Source organism: Apis laboriosa, unplaced genomic scaffold (assembly GCF_014066325.1).
Source record: "Apis laboriosa isolate Shangri-la unplaced genomic scaffold, ASM1406632v1 scaffold53_cov140, whole genome shotgun sequence".
Taxonomy (NCBI): domain Eukaryota; kingdom Metazoa; phylum Arthropoda; class Insecta; order Hymenoptera; family Apidae; genus Apis; species Apis laboriosa.
The window spans coordinates 2,306,314-2,322,080 of NW_025223656.1; the positions used below are offsets into that span (position 1 = coordinate 2,306,314).

Genomic DNA, 15,767 nt, shown 5'->3' on the forward strand with positions numbered 1-15,767 from the left:
TTTGCTAGAGTGTAATATCATTCTAAGGATGATATATTTCAGTGAGCATGACAATTCTAATGGCAATCAACATTATCTTACTTTTGATGAGATTTATGGTAAATACATATGATTCAAAATTTGAAGAGTATATATATTTGTATCTTTGCATACATATAATCACGCATATCGTACCCAACAATATAGTTTATTACTTATCATTTATCCTTCATTAGTTAAAAAAATTTTATATTTTTTTTTTTATACCAGAATTTTGAATAAATACATAATGTATAATGAATTTAATCATTGTTCCTCAATTCGATCTATTTTTTTATCAATATATATATTCAATTATTATAATCAACATTTTGTTCAACACATATTTATTTGTAAAAAAAAAAATATTGCCTAAAATTACTCAAAGATTTTTAATTGAGAATTATAAAATATTTCCACATTTTTGAGACAATCCTTTATATTTAACTCTCTACTATAATGAATATAATACAATATAATTATGATAAAATAAATAATAAATTATGAATTTATTTAATGCATAATATTTTGACTTAAAATATCATGTAATATATATATTTAAACATATTTTTTTTAAATATTAATTTAATTTAATTAATTTAATTAGATGAAAGATTAATTTAATTTACAAATAATATAATTTATAAATAAAATAATTTAATTTAAACATCTCTTCAATTTACACATATAATAAAAAAAATTATAGTAAAAATATTTACTTACGTATAACATATTACTTACTTATAATATTTTAAAGGGAACGTATTTTATTTTAATAACAAGAATATCCTATTTTTGATTCTTGGTATTTCCATAATGAATTCTTTCTAATATTTATAAAATTAAATATTTTTTGTGTATTTGTGCATACAATGGTAAATTGATATATTTTGATAAAATATAAAACATTTTTACATTTTTATATATGTACATTATATATATAAAATAAATATTTTTTTATCTATAAAAAATTATATCGAATTATATCAATAAATGATCTATAATGTGTAACACGTTTTCTTTGATATTTTCAACTTCTTTGTGCTCAACCGCTTATATATAGCTGTCTCATTGAATAGCTATATAGCTACCGGGTATATTCGATGCGAAATAGGAATCTTAAATAAGAAAACAATAATAATATTGATTGTTTCTCATTTGTTATCTTTTCACATATGATGATGATGAGTGAACACACACACACACACACACACATATATATATATATATATATATATAGATATATAGATATATAGATAATTCACATATATAGATAATTCTAATCTTTTTTTTAAGTTAATTAAGTACAAATGTTACATATGTATATAATTATTAATTTCACAATTTATCAATTTTATAGAACTAATATGAGAGTAGAAAAATTCAGCAATATTATATTATATTTAATATAAATGCATTGACGTCAATTTATAATAGAAACAATTGACATCATTATATATCGATATGGATAAGTTTGAAATTAGATGAAATATTTTTGATGTAATATATTATTCTACTAATTAAATATTTTTATTTTTTAATATTTAATTAACATTGTTATTATTTTTTTGTTTATGTGTATTTTGTGTATTATTTTCATATTATTTCTAATTTTTATTATTATTAAAACAAATTTTGGCAAGTTATTATATTATAACAAAGTATTGTAAAATATATATTATACAAGTATAAAATATATATTATACAAGTTTTAAAAACTAGAGGAAATATTTACAATTTGTCATTATTTTTTTTAAATATTTGATCTAATTAATCATTTAAACATGCATTGTAATTTATTAAGCTTAAATATATTTTAAATTAAAAATTCAAAATAATTAACTTAATGATATAGGAATAAAAAAAAAATGTTTTTTTTTTTATAAATTCAATAAAATTTTATATAATATAAAGTTTGTATTTAATTTAAAAATTTAAATCTGAAAGAGGATTTCACCATAATAAAATTACAAAATCTCTTTTATATTTAATTCGTAAAAAGTTAATATCTTTTTTAATGATACAAAGTACAGAAAATTGAAATAGCTTTATGATATATTTTCCTTTCAGTATATTTAGAAAAGTAAAATATCATAAAAATTTAAATTTAAAAAAAAAAAAAAAAATTTAAATATACCAAAAAAAGTAAACATTTTTATTCATAGATATTTATTTGTTTTAAAAAATTGTTATTTTTAATACAAAAAAATTTTTTCTTGGTACTTTTGATTAAAGCAGTAAATTTTGTATATTTATATGTTTTTGTATATTATTAATGGTTGGAATCTTTTGTAGTTAGAGTTTTTTGTAGTTGTTAATATTTTTGTACTTTATGCTATTTTATTTGATTATCATTTATAATGCTGGGCATTGTATTCATATCATATTTGTAAGAATTATAAATCTTGGCAGTTTTCACGGATGATCTGATTGAATTGTTTTTTTTATACCTATCTTTTCTATGTTTATCTAATTGTTTGCGAAATTCCTATTAACGTTTTCGAACGAATTCTTTTAAATTGTATACTCATATTTGTGTGTTGGATTTATATTTTGATTTTTTTCCCATTAGTTTGTTATATTATAGTTTGTTATGTTATATAGGCATGCTCCGATAATATAAGAATTGAAATTACATTGTCTTTAATAATATTTTAGATCATTTATTTTTCAAATTCTTTTATAAAAAGTAGATATTTTCATTAATCTCAATTTTGATTCCACTATTTTTGCATTCTTCCCCCTCTTTATATAATTTTTTCTGATTTTCACATTATAATAAAAACTTTAACGCTTTATTCAAATAATCAAAATTTTATTATTTTTAATGAACGTATTGAACAAATATTGCGAGTAAGCTATGATTAGATTTTAAATAATAAGATTTAGATTTGCAAACGAATTGCAAATATTTAATATTCATTTAATATTGAATATTTTGCGGTCTTCGGTCAATTCATGTTTGCTTATTATTCGAATATGAAAATAACAAATATGCATTTTGTGTATACTGATCAATATTTTTACTTTATTTATATTTATAAAATAATTTTTTTTAATATTAATAATATTAATTGCGCTGAAAATCTTGAATTAATGTCTTGAATTAATGTATAAATTCTTTTGAATCAATTCCTTTGTTTACATTTAATATTATATATATAAAAAAACTCACTCATAATATTGAATATTATTATGTGAAAGGATTGATTGCAAGATCTTTGATTGATTGAATATTTTTTGTTTTTCTTAACGAGTACTATAAGTCTTTAAAGTCTTGAATATTTTTTTTTAACATATATATATATATATATATATATATATATATAAATTTAATTATAGATTATTAAATATTTTTTAATTAATTTATCTGTTTATTTAATTATTATTGTATTACGAAAGATGTTTAAGATTTTTGTGATAGATTATATATAATTTCTTCAAAAATATAGAACTTTGGAAATATAATAGTTTTTGAACACACTGTAACAATTAAAAGATAATCCAACAACTTTCGTGCAAATTTAAGATTTTGTAAAATTATAATGGAAACTATAATAATTAAATTATTTATAAATATTACAAATTTTTATTAATTTTTATGAAAATGAAAAACTATATTAAATCCAGAAAATATAAATGAATAAAAAAGATTTTGACATAATTTATGATTTGCTATATAATTCTTGTGAATTTGTTTTGAACTTATAAAAATTTTCGAAATATAATTATTTAAAAACGAACTATCCTTTTTAACAAATTCTCGAGAAAAAAGAAGAAAAATGTAAATATGCGAATACATATTTTGTTTCCCTTTTTTATATCTCCTTTACCAATTCAATTTTATTTCTTTATTATATTATCATTGTAATTACGCAATATGATTAATAGATTCAGTGTTTATTTCGTAATAATATTTTAAATGTTTTTTTTTAAACATGATAGCTTTAATTAAATTTAATTACAATAATGATATGTGAAATTAGAATAAGTGCTTGTTCATCGATTACACAATAAACGAATATATTAATAATTTTTTTATTATTATTTATTATTTTCAATGCTTTTTTCAAGAAAATAAAACGATCATTTATGATGCGAACAGATAAGAAAAATAATTAAATTTCAATTTTTAATATTGGAAATTAAAAACTTTAATTTAATAGAAATAATTCTTTTTTTTTTTATTAAAATTTTTATTAAAATTGAATATTTCATTTTTTTATTATTTTAAGGTTTTAAATAACATATGCTTTATTTTTAAGAAAAAAAAATTATATATAATATTTTACATATATTATGTGACATTACATGTAACATTATAAATGCTAATAATATCATTATTCGTCTTCATAAATAATTCTTAACTGGAATGTTTTCTATTTGTTTATATAATTTATTTGCAAATATTGGAAAAACTTGGAAATTCTTCCTTAACAATTCACATCCACAAATGCCAAAAAAAATATTGTAGTTTACGTAATGGTTTCCATTTTTTATGAAATATAAGAGTGATGTATTTTCCATCAATACTATGTGAAAAGTTTCACAAGTATCAAATTTCTAACTACTTATATCTATTCTTCTTATATTTTTGAAATTTACAACAAATATATATTTTCAATATATTTTTTATGGCAAAATTAAAATAACAATATCTTTTTCAAATACAAAAAAGAAATGAAATAAATTCAAATCAATAGTATGACTGAAACACAATTCATATTAATCTAAAATTTCCATGAAGAGATAAATTATAAATTATCAACTCTTACATAAAATATTAAAAAATTCTTCAAATGTTAGATAAGACGAATATTTTCATTTTGCAAATTTTATAAAATTGAAATTATATGATGAAAATCTGGCGATCGATATGATATTGTATTATATGAATTATATATATTGATACTGCAGCAACAGATTTTACATGCTCAATATATGAAAAAAAAAAAAAAAAGATTCGAAAAAATATCAAAAAAATATTGAAAAAATAAATTCTATAAAACTTCTCATATTAAATACCTTTTTCCGTATATTTGTGTAATTTTCATTTTTATTTTATAAAGGAAATATTTTTTAATTTATTTTTCAATATATTGCAAAAGAATATCTTACTCGTGTATCGAATTTTATTAAAATTATTCTTAATAAAGAATTATAATTTTTTTAAATAAATGATTTTTGTTAAACAATTTTGGTCTATTATAAAAAGAATTTGAATAATAGGACAATATAAAATTTTGTTTTTATAAATAAAATAATTTATAATAATGACAGAATAAGAATTTGCAAAAAAAAAAGAATATCAAAAAATTTGCAATCAACAATGAAGCATGATGACGAATTATAGTATGGATTCCGTTATATGGATGAATATTTAACTGTAAATGTTCTAATCATAAATATTACGTAGGTATTACAAATATTTAAAATAATGACACTCATGTTATCTTCAATTTCTCAAGTTTTGATTATGATAACTTGAAGTTTTTAGACAATATCTAAACACTATTTCATATAATGATTAAGTGTTCAACAAAATTGTTTTTTTTTCAGTTTTTTTATATTTTGCAGATTTAATTTTTAAAAAACAAATTTGACTTTTATTGTAATTTATTATTTTACTAATATTAATAAAAATATGACTAAATATAAAAAAAATAAAAACATAATTTAAAATAAAGCAAAAAAGAAATAATCGATAAATATTTAAACAGAAAATTAAAAAAAAACAATAATATGAATTTTAACTATTTATTATATATTATATCTTATATATAATTATTCAAAATTTTATTTTATTATACGTTCATCTTGATTGACAAAGAGACATCCAATTTAGTCCAATTGTCAGGACACGATGTTCTTAAACTGAATCCTCCCTTCATTATTATTTTTCATGGAATGATCGTTATAGAGATCATTCATATCTATAAATATATCTTAATCTGGATGATTATAAAAGTCCGTTAAAAGGTTAAATACTAATAAGGTTTGATTAGATCTACCAAATCAAAATAATTTGTTTGTCATTATTTATCATTAACCACTGGTTTTTAAAAAGTTTTAATTTTTTTAAATTTGTTGTAATTTTTATTGAAAAATAAATAATTAATTCTATACAAAATTTCTTTTTTGTCTTTTCTGTAAAATTTTTATGTATTTTATGTAATATTTGCACATATCAAAATGAATCTCTTAAAATTTAACCAACTTTTGATTTTTTTCAATAGTTGCATTCTATTTTTATTTCTTTTCATAATTTTTGCGAAAAACAGGTATTCATATGTGTTAATTTTGTTTTCAATGCTCTTATCTTAGATTTAGAAAAAAATACTTACAGTACACAATACTTATGCTTAAAACATTTAAAAATTTTATTTCATATCATAATCTATAAAATTATTTTTACTCACAAAATGACTTAGAAATTAAGAAAAAATTTTCATGAAATGCTAAATTATTGGAAAAAATAATTTGAAAATTTTTCTGATATTAATTATAATGAAGTAATAAATTATAATGAAAATGATATATTAACCTGTGAAAATGAATATCAATAAGATAATTAAACTAACAAAAAGTCATTATATACTAATTGAAATGAAAGATTTTTTTTGTATACAAAAAAAAGAATATTCAAAATTCTCAAATTCTCAGAAAATGAAAATAACATTGATAACATTTCATTTTTGTGGGGAAAAAATAGCAAGAAAACTCCTTCATTATTTGCGCAACATTTTAAAAAAAATGTTAAGATCAATGTGTATGCAAAATGATAATAATAATGAAAATTGTGTTAACATTTTCTTTGATAGAGTTATGAAACATAAGAAATAAAATACGTTAAATTCTGGGTATAATACGTTAAATTCTGGATATAATATAATTAAATGTATTTATAGTAATTTTATATGTCTGTGGAATGCATGAAGTAAAGAATCTTTTAAAAATTTTATATTCGTTTCATTTTTAATGATCCAAAAAATTAACGTATAAATACGAAAATATAATTTACATATTTGATTTGATTTCAGTTCTACATGAAAAAAAAATATAAACAAATAGAAAAGTAAACACAAAATTTATTAACATATTATATACGTTACAATACGTTATAATACTTAAATTTTATTTAAATTATCTGTAGCTTTCTTAAATATTAGAGATCATAACGTGTTTCATGTAAATTTATATTTTGAAAAGAAGCTATTAAAATTTTTTATTTAATTTAACTATTATCGTAAGAGAAATTAATAGAACTTGTAAAATAATATATAATTTATTGAAAAATACTAATGATTATAAAATAAAAAAAAAAAAGTATAGAATGATCATAATCGAGTAAAAATTGAGAAATATTTTATGTTAAATTCAACTTATATACTGTGACAAGATAAATTGTTTACACAATTGTTAATAAAATATTCACACAGTATTAAATTTTATTATTATAAAATATTAATAATAAAATTTTAAATAATAAGAAATAAAAATGTTCTTGAAAGTATCCAGAATATTTAAAAAGTAAAAAAAATGTTATATGTTATTCTTGTTGTAAAAATATAAATAAATATTTAGAAAATGATAAAAATATATAATAATATATTCGTATATATTCGTATCGTATTGTTTCGTAACATTTTATTTACTTTATTTACTTTATTTAGATTAGATTTACATTTGGGATGTAAACAATAGCTATCAATTGTCATGAGACTATTATTCGAATTAGTTGTCACATAAAATTTATCATTATAGATCAACGTATATCGAAAATAGAATTTATAAATCAATTATAAATTTATGTAACAAGTAGGAATCATTGAAGTGAAATTTCTTCCATTGGTGCATCATATATGATATAAAATATTTCATAGATATTGTATATGAAAAACAGTTAAAAATAATCTAAAGAAAATCGTTTAAGAAAAATAATCTAATTCAAATAATTTATTAGAATAAAAAAAAAGAAAAAATTCAAAACAACTCGCAATGAAAATCGTAATTAAACTGCAAAATGAATTGTATATCAATGTAAGTACTAATAAAATGAATAAATCATTAAATTATTGCATTTTATTATTAATTTTTTAAGAATCAAATAATATAAATTTTAAAAAAATATTTTATAAACGAATAGAATAATAAAATATCAATTGAACTTTGAAAATTTATATTTCTAATTCCTATAGATCATTTACAAGATGTAAAAGTCACAAAAGGATTGAAAATATTTATAATATCTTTAGATTTTCTTTTTTCTCTTTTATATGGAATTTTTAAAGCACAGAATCTGGTAGATTCATTATGCAAGTTTACAGCGAACCAAAATTATATAGTATAATAATAAATAACATTTATTTTCAGAATCATTATTCAGTAATAAACAGACTCAAAGAGTCTATCATCATCATTTTATGCGAAATTCATGAATCGATGATTCGACGCATAATGCAAAATTTTCAATAGTGAAAAAGATAGTGAATATGATTTTCCAATATTCGAAAGACCACGTTTTAACCGAAATAAAGCGAATAGAGAAGATTTGTGAAAAAAATCCTCACATCAATATACATATAAATTCATTACAAGATTAGGAATTTTTTCAAAGATTGATAAGAAATTTTCTTAATTATTTTTGAATGATAAAATGATTTCAATAGGATGATACTCGTCAAATTTTTGATGAATATGTTAAAGTATTTCTACCTTTTTTTTTTTTAGAGAAATTTTTAATCTTTTTAAGAAATACTATAAAACATGAAAAACATCGTTATAGTACTTTCAAAGCAATGATTATTAAGTAAAATAAAATATTATCAATGTTTCAAATTTTTTTTATATTTATATATTTAGAATAATTTTAATTTTTAATTATAAGAATTAAGCATACACGTATGTGTCTGGCTCCCTGAAGAGATTAAAACAGCTGAAAAAGAAAATTCAAAATAAAATAGAAAAATTAAGATAATTAAAATTACTATTTTAACAAAAATCATGAAAAATAATTCTGAAAATCTGAATAATTTTTTATATATTACATAAAAAAATAAAATTTTAACAAAGTATTTTTAAACTATTATTATTGCAAAATAATATAACAATATAAGATTCGTTTCGTGATTTTTATCTCATTTTATAAAATATGCAATATGAAAAACAAAACTTATAACTAATTATAAAATAAAATAAAAGATTTATTTTGAGAATGTTTAAATATTATGAGTAAGATATAATGATGATTATAAAATTTCTTCATTCTTTTGACGACACAATATATAGATATATAGATATAATTCATTTCAAAAAATAATTTTTATCAAAATACAGAAAAAATGAAAAAACCAAACCTTTTTTATCATCCTTGTATCTAATAAGATATTTATAAATGATGATTATAAAATTTATTATAATAAATCTTTATGCATAAATTTTAAAGATATAGAATAAAAATTGTGTATTTTATATTATGCTAAAATTTTTATTGAAATAGTTGAAAATAAATAATACTATTATGTTTCAATATTTGTATAAATTAGTTGTCACTATGTGTCATCCTATTGTATGATTATTAGCATTAAGTATGTTTTTTCAAAAACTGGAAAAATTGTTCAAATAAATATTTTATGCATTTTTTTAAATTTATGTATAAAAATCAATATATGAAAATTAAATTTTGCTTTTTAGAAATTATATTTTTTAATGAACTATTTAGTTTATTATTCAATTTATTATTTTTTACAAAAAAGCATTAAACTATTTGCACGATAAAATCTTTAGTTTCAAGAAAAATTATTTTTGATAACTTAAAACTTGAAATTTTCAATCATTTTTCTATATTTTCCAATAAGAACATTGAAAATTGAAAAATATCGTGAAAATCATAATTCAAATCACAAAATATGCAAATCTATTTTACATTATGGCAAATATCATGATATAAACTTACGTGACTTAATAAAGAGTGAAAAAGAAAATGACTTTAACGCCAAATTTTTGCTTTAATTCTTAAACATTCTTAATTTCTTTAAATATATTGTAATTTATGTATAATTTTCCGATTTCAGAATCATCTGAAATATTTTAATAATTACAAAATCTATTTTATGATGAAAGATTATCTAGTCTAAGTTAAGTTATTAATGAATATTTAAAGAAATTGACTGAGATGACTGATTATTTTAATGAAAATGAAATGAAATCAGTGTGTTAAAATTATTTTGTATAATAAGACGCGAGTTATGGAAGAAAATTTTTTTAAAAATTTTGAAAAACGACTCAATTTCAGCAGCGTTTTTGAAATGATTTAAACATCGAAATATAAAAGCCGTTTTTTTTTTTTTTTTTAGAACTTATCTCTTCAAGTCTCTGAAAGATCAAATGAAAAAAAACCAACGATATCTGATCAAATTTTTCACCAAAAGCATCATATTTGAAAAAACAACAGAAAAATAGAAATTTTTTTTAAAAATGATCAAAAATATAACTTTAATAAGCTTGCTCTATTATTGATCAAAAATAAATTCAATTAACGAAATAATATTGGGATTACTATAAATAAATAAAAATTGCAATCTATTTGATATTATAATTACAAAATCCAAAGCAGAGGTAAAGTTGCAAGCTTTGTTATTCAATTCAATAGATTTATAGTAATGCAAAATAACATTATTAAAAACTTAGAGCTAGCACAAATGTGACACATGAATTTTATTTACAGTTTGTTTTTAAGTAAGAATGTGATAAATGTTCTATACATTCAAAGTACATATAAGTAAATATTTATTGAAAATGGAAAATTATATTCAGATATTTTTTTAATATCGTTTGCGCCATTACAACTTATATCTGTAGGAAAAATGTAAAATCATCGTTATTTCGATTTTATAAATCTATCAGAATTCAATTCCAACATTCCATATTTGAAATATTTATAAAGAAAATAGCATATATTAAAAAATAAATGAAAACAAAAACTTGTTCTCTTTGATATAATTATAAATAAATGTGAAAGAAATTTTTATTTCGTATAAATTTACGATAGCTAATTAACAATTGGATTAATTTATGATAGCAAGATATGTAATGCTTTCATCCATTTTATTCACTTAACGCTGTTATTTATGTGAAGCAAAAAATTTATTATAATAAAATATATATGTTAATAAAGCTCATCTCCATATTATCGACATTAAGATATAATTCTTTGAAAGCTATCTGCATTATATAAATTACCAATATATAAATTGCACAAAAGAAAAATACAAATAATAATATACTATTATATATTATATACTTAATATACTATTAGATATAGAAATAATAGAAATAGGATTCGATATTTTTTTAAAAATAATCGAATATCATCATTAATAAATGGATATTGATGAAAAATTCGATGATATCGATGAAAAATAATCAAAAGTTTTTTTTTTTGCAATACTTATTTTAAACGTCCACGAAATAAATTTGAATTAAAAAAAAATGGAAACGGTAAGAAAATTTGTATTTATATTCAACTTCGATGTATACAATTTTAATTTAAAACTTTACAGATTAAAAATAAGTTTTGTATTAATTGGCAATTGGACAAAGTCTAAAGAAGCTCAAAAACAAATTAATAAATATATAAAAAGACTTTTCACAAAAATGTTTTCATGTAAAAATGGAAAATTATTCTTAGTGTTTTTTTTCAAATATTTCAAATTTAAAAAAAGAAATTATTATTAGATATTTTAGTAATAAAATGAAAGTTAGCCATCAAAGAATATACAAAGAATACAAAATATTAATAATGATATCTATAAAAGTTCATGATTTTTTGTAAATTTTTTTTTATTCTTTATTTTCTTTATTTCATTTAATAAATCCAATATAATTTGAAATGATTATGTATTTTCATTTATAAATTCCTCGACGAATAATTAATCATTTAAAAATTTTTAATTTTTCAAAATTTCAACCTCACTCTATATCAATAATTCAGAAAAATTATTATATCTAACTTTTGAGAATTACAAACAATTTTTTAGCATTTTTAATACATTGAATTCGCTATTTCGTTTTTAAAAATTTTAAATTCAAGCACTCTGTAAAAATCTTCACATACTGACTAATTAAAATGAAATATGATTTCGTTATTTTTTTTTCCACTATTTTATTTAAAGTATGCCGCTGGTATTGAAATTATCTCAAGTGCATCACAATCAGATTTTCACTTCACCTTGTGTTTGTGTTTATGAATTTTTTCTTATTATTTATTATTATTTGTACATCATTGTTACATTAATATTTAAAACTTAAAACCTTATTATTGTTCGCTACCGATTAATGAATTTATGTACGAAAATTTTGAGATATCGCACGGAATAATAATAAATGCATAAATGTCTAAATTGTTATTCTTCTTCGAGGAGATAATAATCAACATATGGAACAGTATAGATGTGAGTGAAACATGTGTGCCGTGAATTGAGTATAAATTTGATACAGAGAAAAAATTTTTGAAGACAAAATAAAATCGTAGAAGTATAATAGGACATAATTTAACAATATTAAGTATTATTAAGTATTAAATATCGAAAAAAATTAATGCGGATTTCTAAATCAAAATTCAAAACTTCAGAACTTTTTTGGAAAATAATTTTATTTGTAATCATTATTTATTTTATGATTCTTATGCTTTTTATGAATTTATTAGATTTTTTTTTTGTAAAAATCTAGAGAAAATGAATTAATTATTGATTTTATGTTATTATCATTTTTAAAAGTTTACTTGCAAAGAAATTCAATATAAATAAAAAGAATCACATGATCTTACAATATTTGTTCTCCTTCATTAAAAGATATTCATTTGTCTTAATATTTTACGAAAAATCAAATGCATAAAATCTCTTTCTAACTATATTTTTTTTACATTCGAATATCTGCACAATGACGATTATGAACTTGTTTCATGGATTTTATCAATGACAGATGTATGTCTTCAAGTCCTCAAGCAATTTGTTTTCCAATTCATTATTTTTTTTTAAACAATTTTTATGTAACTTCTTTCATTAATAATAAACTCATCCTCCACATATACTCCATGTATTTCTAAATTTTCCAGTATTTCCAAATTTAAAAAAAAAATATTCATAAAAAAATTTTATCTTTTTACCATCTATATTTAATTTCATATGAACAAAAATGAAACAATTAAAAATTTACATATATGCATGCCAATGCCATAAACATAATTTTCTATTAATATCTCATGCATTAAACTTGAGAATTACTTACTGAAACCCAACTTCTTTTCATTGTTAATAAGAAATAATATTTATAAATAAAACATGTTCAACAAGTTATGTGCGTCAACACTGATGCTCAATAGTAATTAATTTATTTAATTAATACACTTAATTATATGTATTGAATTCAGACATAGTGCAATATACATTGATGAATTATGAATGATTATGAATGATTTTTTTTATATAATCAATCAAGGCGTCAATTCGAATAACAAAAATGTGGATAATAAACCAAAGTACTTCATCGAACAAATTTAGTGGTTTAGTATCATTTCTAATATCATAATAATAAAATCTAATAATAAATTCTCTAATAATAAATAATTCTTCTTCTCTAAATAAATAAATAATAATAAAGTCTACATGTACTGCCAATGCAAGACAAAATCAGCCAGAATTCTTGTTTGAACAAAACAGCTATAATATATCCATTGTTATTTTGAAGTCACACACTCACAAAGTTTTGATTTTAATATAATAAAGAACATACAGGATATTTTAGATCAATGATTTTTGTAAAAAAGTTTTAGAAAAATCTGTAATGTTATAATATTCGTGATGTTGGAATGATATCTCTAGTAAGAATTAATAAGAAGATAGATCAATATGCATGAATGTTAAAGGTGATAGAGTAACGAGGAGAAAAAATGTTTTTAAAAAACATTAAATATGCACAATATAAATATCAAACAATCATGTACATACAATCATACACTTTCTTTAAGTGAATGCCACATATTACTTTTATCCAAAATAAAACAATGAAAAGAATAATGTTTTTTAGGGGTTTATCTCAAAGAAAAATTAAACAAATTTCATAACAGCGATTTGAATTTGTAAAATTTCAAAGGATAAAAAACAAATTAATTTTTTTACTGTTCTCTATATAACAAAAAGCAATCTTCTAAAAAATGAAGATCAAAATCATAAAAGTAGAGATTTCACGCTTTAAAATGAATCCAAGTATTTTGTTTTCTATAAAGTTACAATTCAAGTATTTGTAATTTTTTTTGGATATTTAATATTTCATTAATTTTAAGAAATAATTTATTTATCAAAATGAAGAGAAATTAATAAATGATATAATTAAGTAGAATTGTTGCCTAAAACTGAAGCAACATAACAAAATTTTTAAGTATTTAAGACTGATTTGTCAAAAGCATATAAATGTTAAAATTACTTTTATGAGAAAATTATTTCTTTTAAAAATCTAATGATCGAATGATATAAGTGATATATCTTTATTATAATTAATATATATAATTTTTATTATATTAATAAGTCTTATCCTTTTGTCTGATTAAATTTTCTTTATGCAAATTAATTAATTATTATTTATATAAAACATATAGAATCAAATTTATTCGTCAACATAAAGATATATAGTATAGAACAAATGAACTATCAATAATATATATTTAGAAAAAAAAAATAATACATTATAGCCTACATTAAATTAAAAAATCAGTGAAAAGTCAATTCGAGTTTGTCATTAGCTCTTCTTCTGGATATTCTTCCTTAACATTGACGAACGAACTAATTTTCTTCAAATTTACACATAACATTAAATAAGTTACAAATAAAATTATTATTGAAAAATAACACTTATATTTTATCATCTGATCAACGCATTTCATTATTGTTCGTTATACATCAAACATTGATCAATTGATCATTTGTAATTAAGTAACTCCAGAAAAAAATGCTGACTTATTGACTTATATTGGCTCAATTTTCTTACGATAAATAATATTCGATGTAATCTCTTTTCTGTTGTTACAAGTTTTTGCTTGTTGTACAATATTTGTTCTATACTATTCTGACATTAATATTAGATAGAGCAACATGAATTCTCGTTACCATTTCCTCCGTTTAATGTTGATGGACAACGGTATACTTCATTTTTCAGATATTCCCCCCCCCCTCCCCCCAAAAAATCAAGATTTCATATCTTGCCAATCCTGTCTCGAAAGATTTCATCTAAATAGGCCTAGATATTTTTAGCGTTATGAATTATATATGTTAAAAAACCATATTTCGAATCTGTAATGGAATTTCTCTTAGAATAGAATTCAGAAAGAATATCTTCTAGAAATATTTTATACATTTGATCTATTGTCAAGTATATACATATATAAATCATATATATAATAATAATATCAAATGTCATAAAAATGATAGATTAACGAACTTGTGCCGAACGTGAATGAAGCGAAAAAAAGCGCTTCATCTGTTTGTAACACGTATTTTTAGAACGAAGGATTCCGTTCCATTTTCTCCAATAATTATCTCGAGTATTTAAACTGTTGAATATATTTGTACACATTCAATATGTTATACTGTTTGAGAAGACGATATACTGATTGGAACAAAAGGAAGACATTTATTATTAAACAAATATTTTTTAAATTAAATGATAATTAATCTTATACTAAGACTTTTTTCTCA

At 19.6% G+C, this 15,767-nt stretch overlaps 1 protein-coding gene across 3 annotated transcripts in view; it reads right to left on the minus strand.

The window, feature by feature from the left end:
* The window catches only part of LOC122717634 (farnesyl pyrophosphate synthase-like), a 36,267-nt gene that overhangs the window by 15,799 nt on the left and 4,701 nt on the right, over positions 1-15,767 (minus strand). The gene's annotated exons all lie outside the window — the stretch shown is intronic.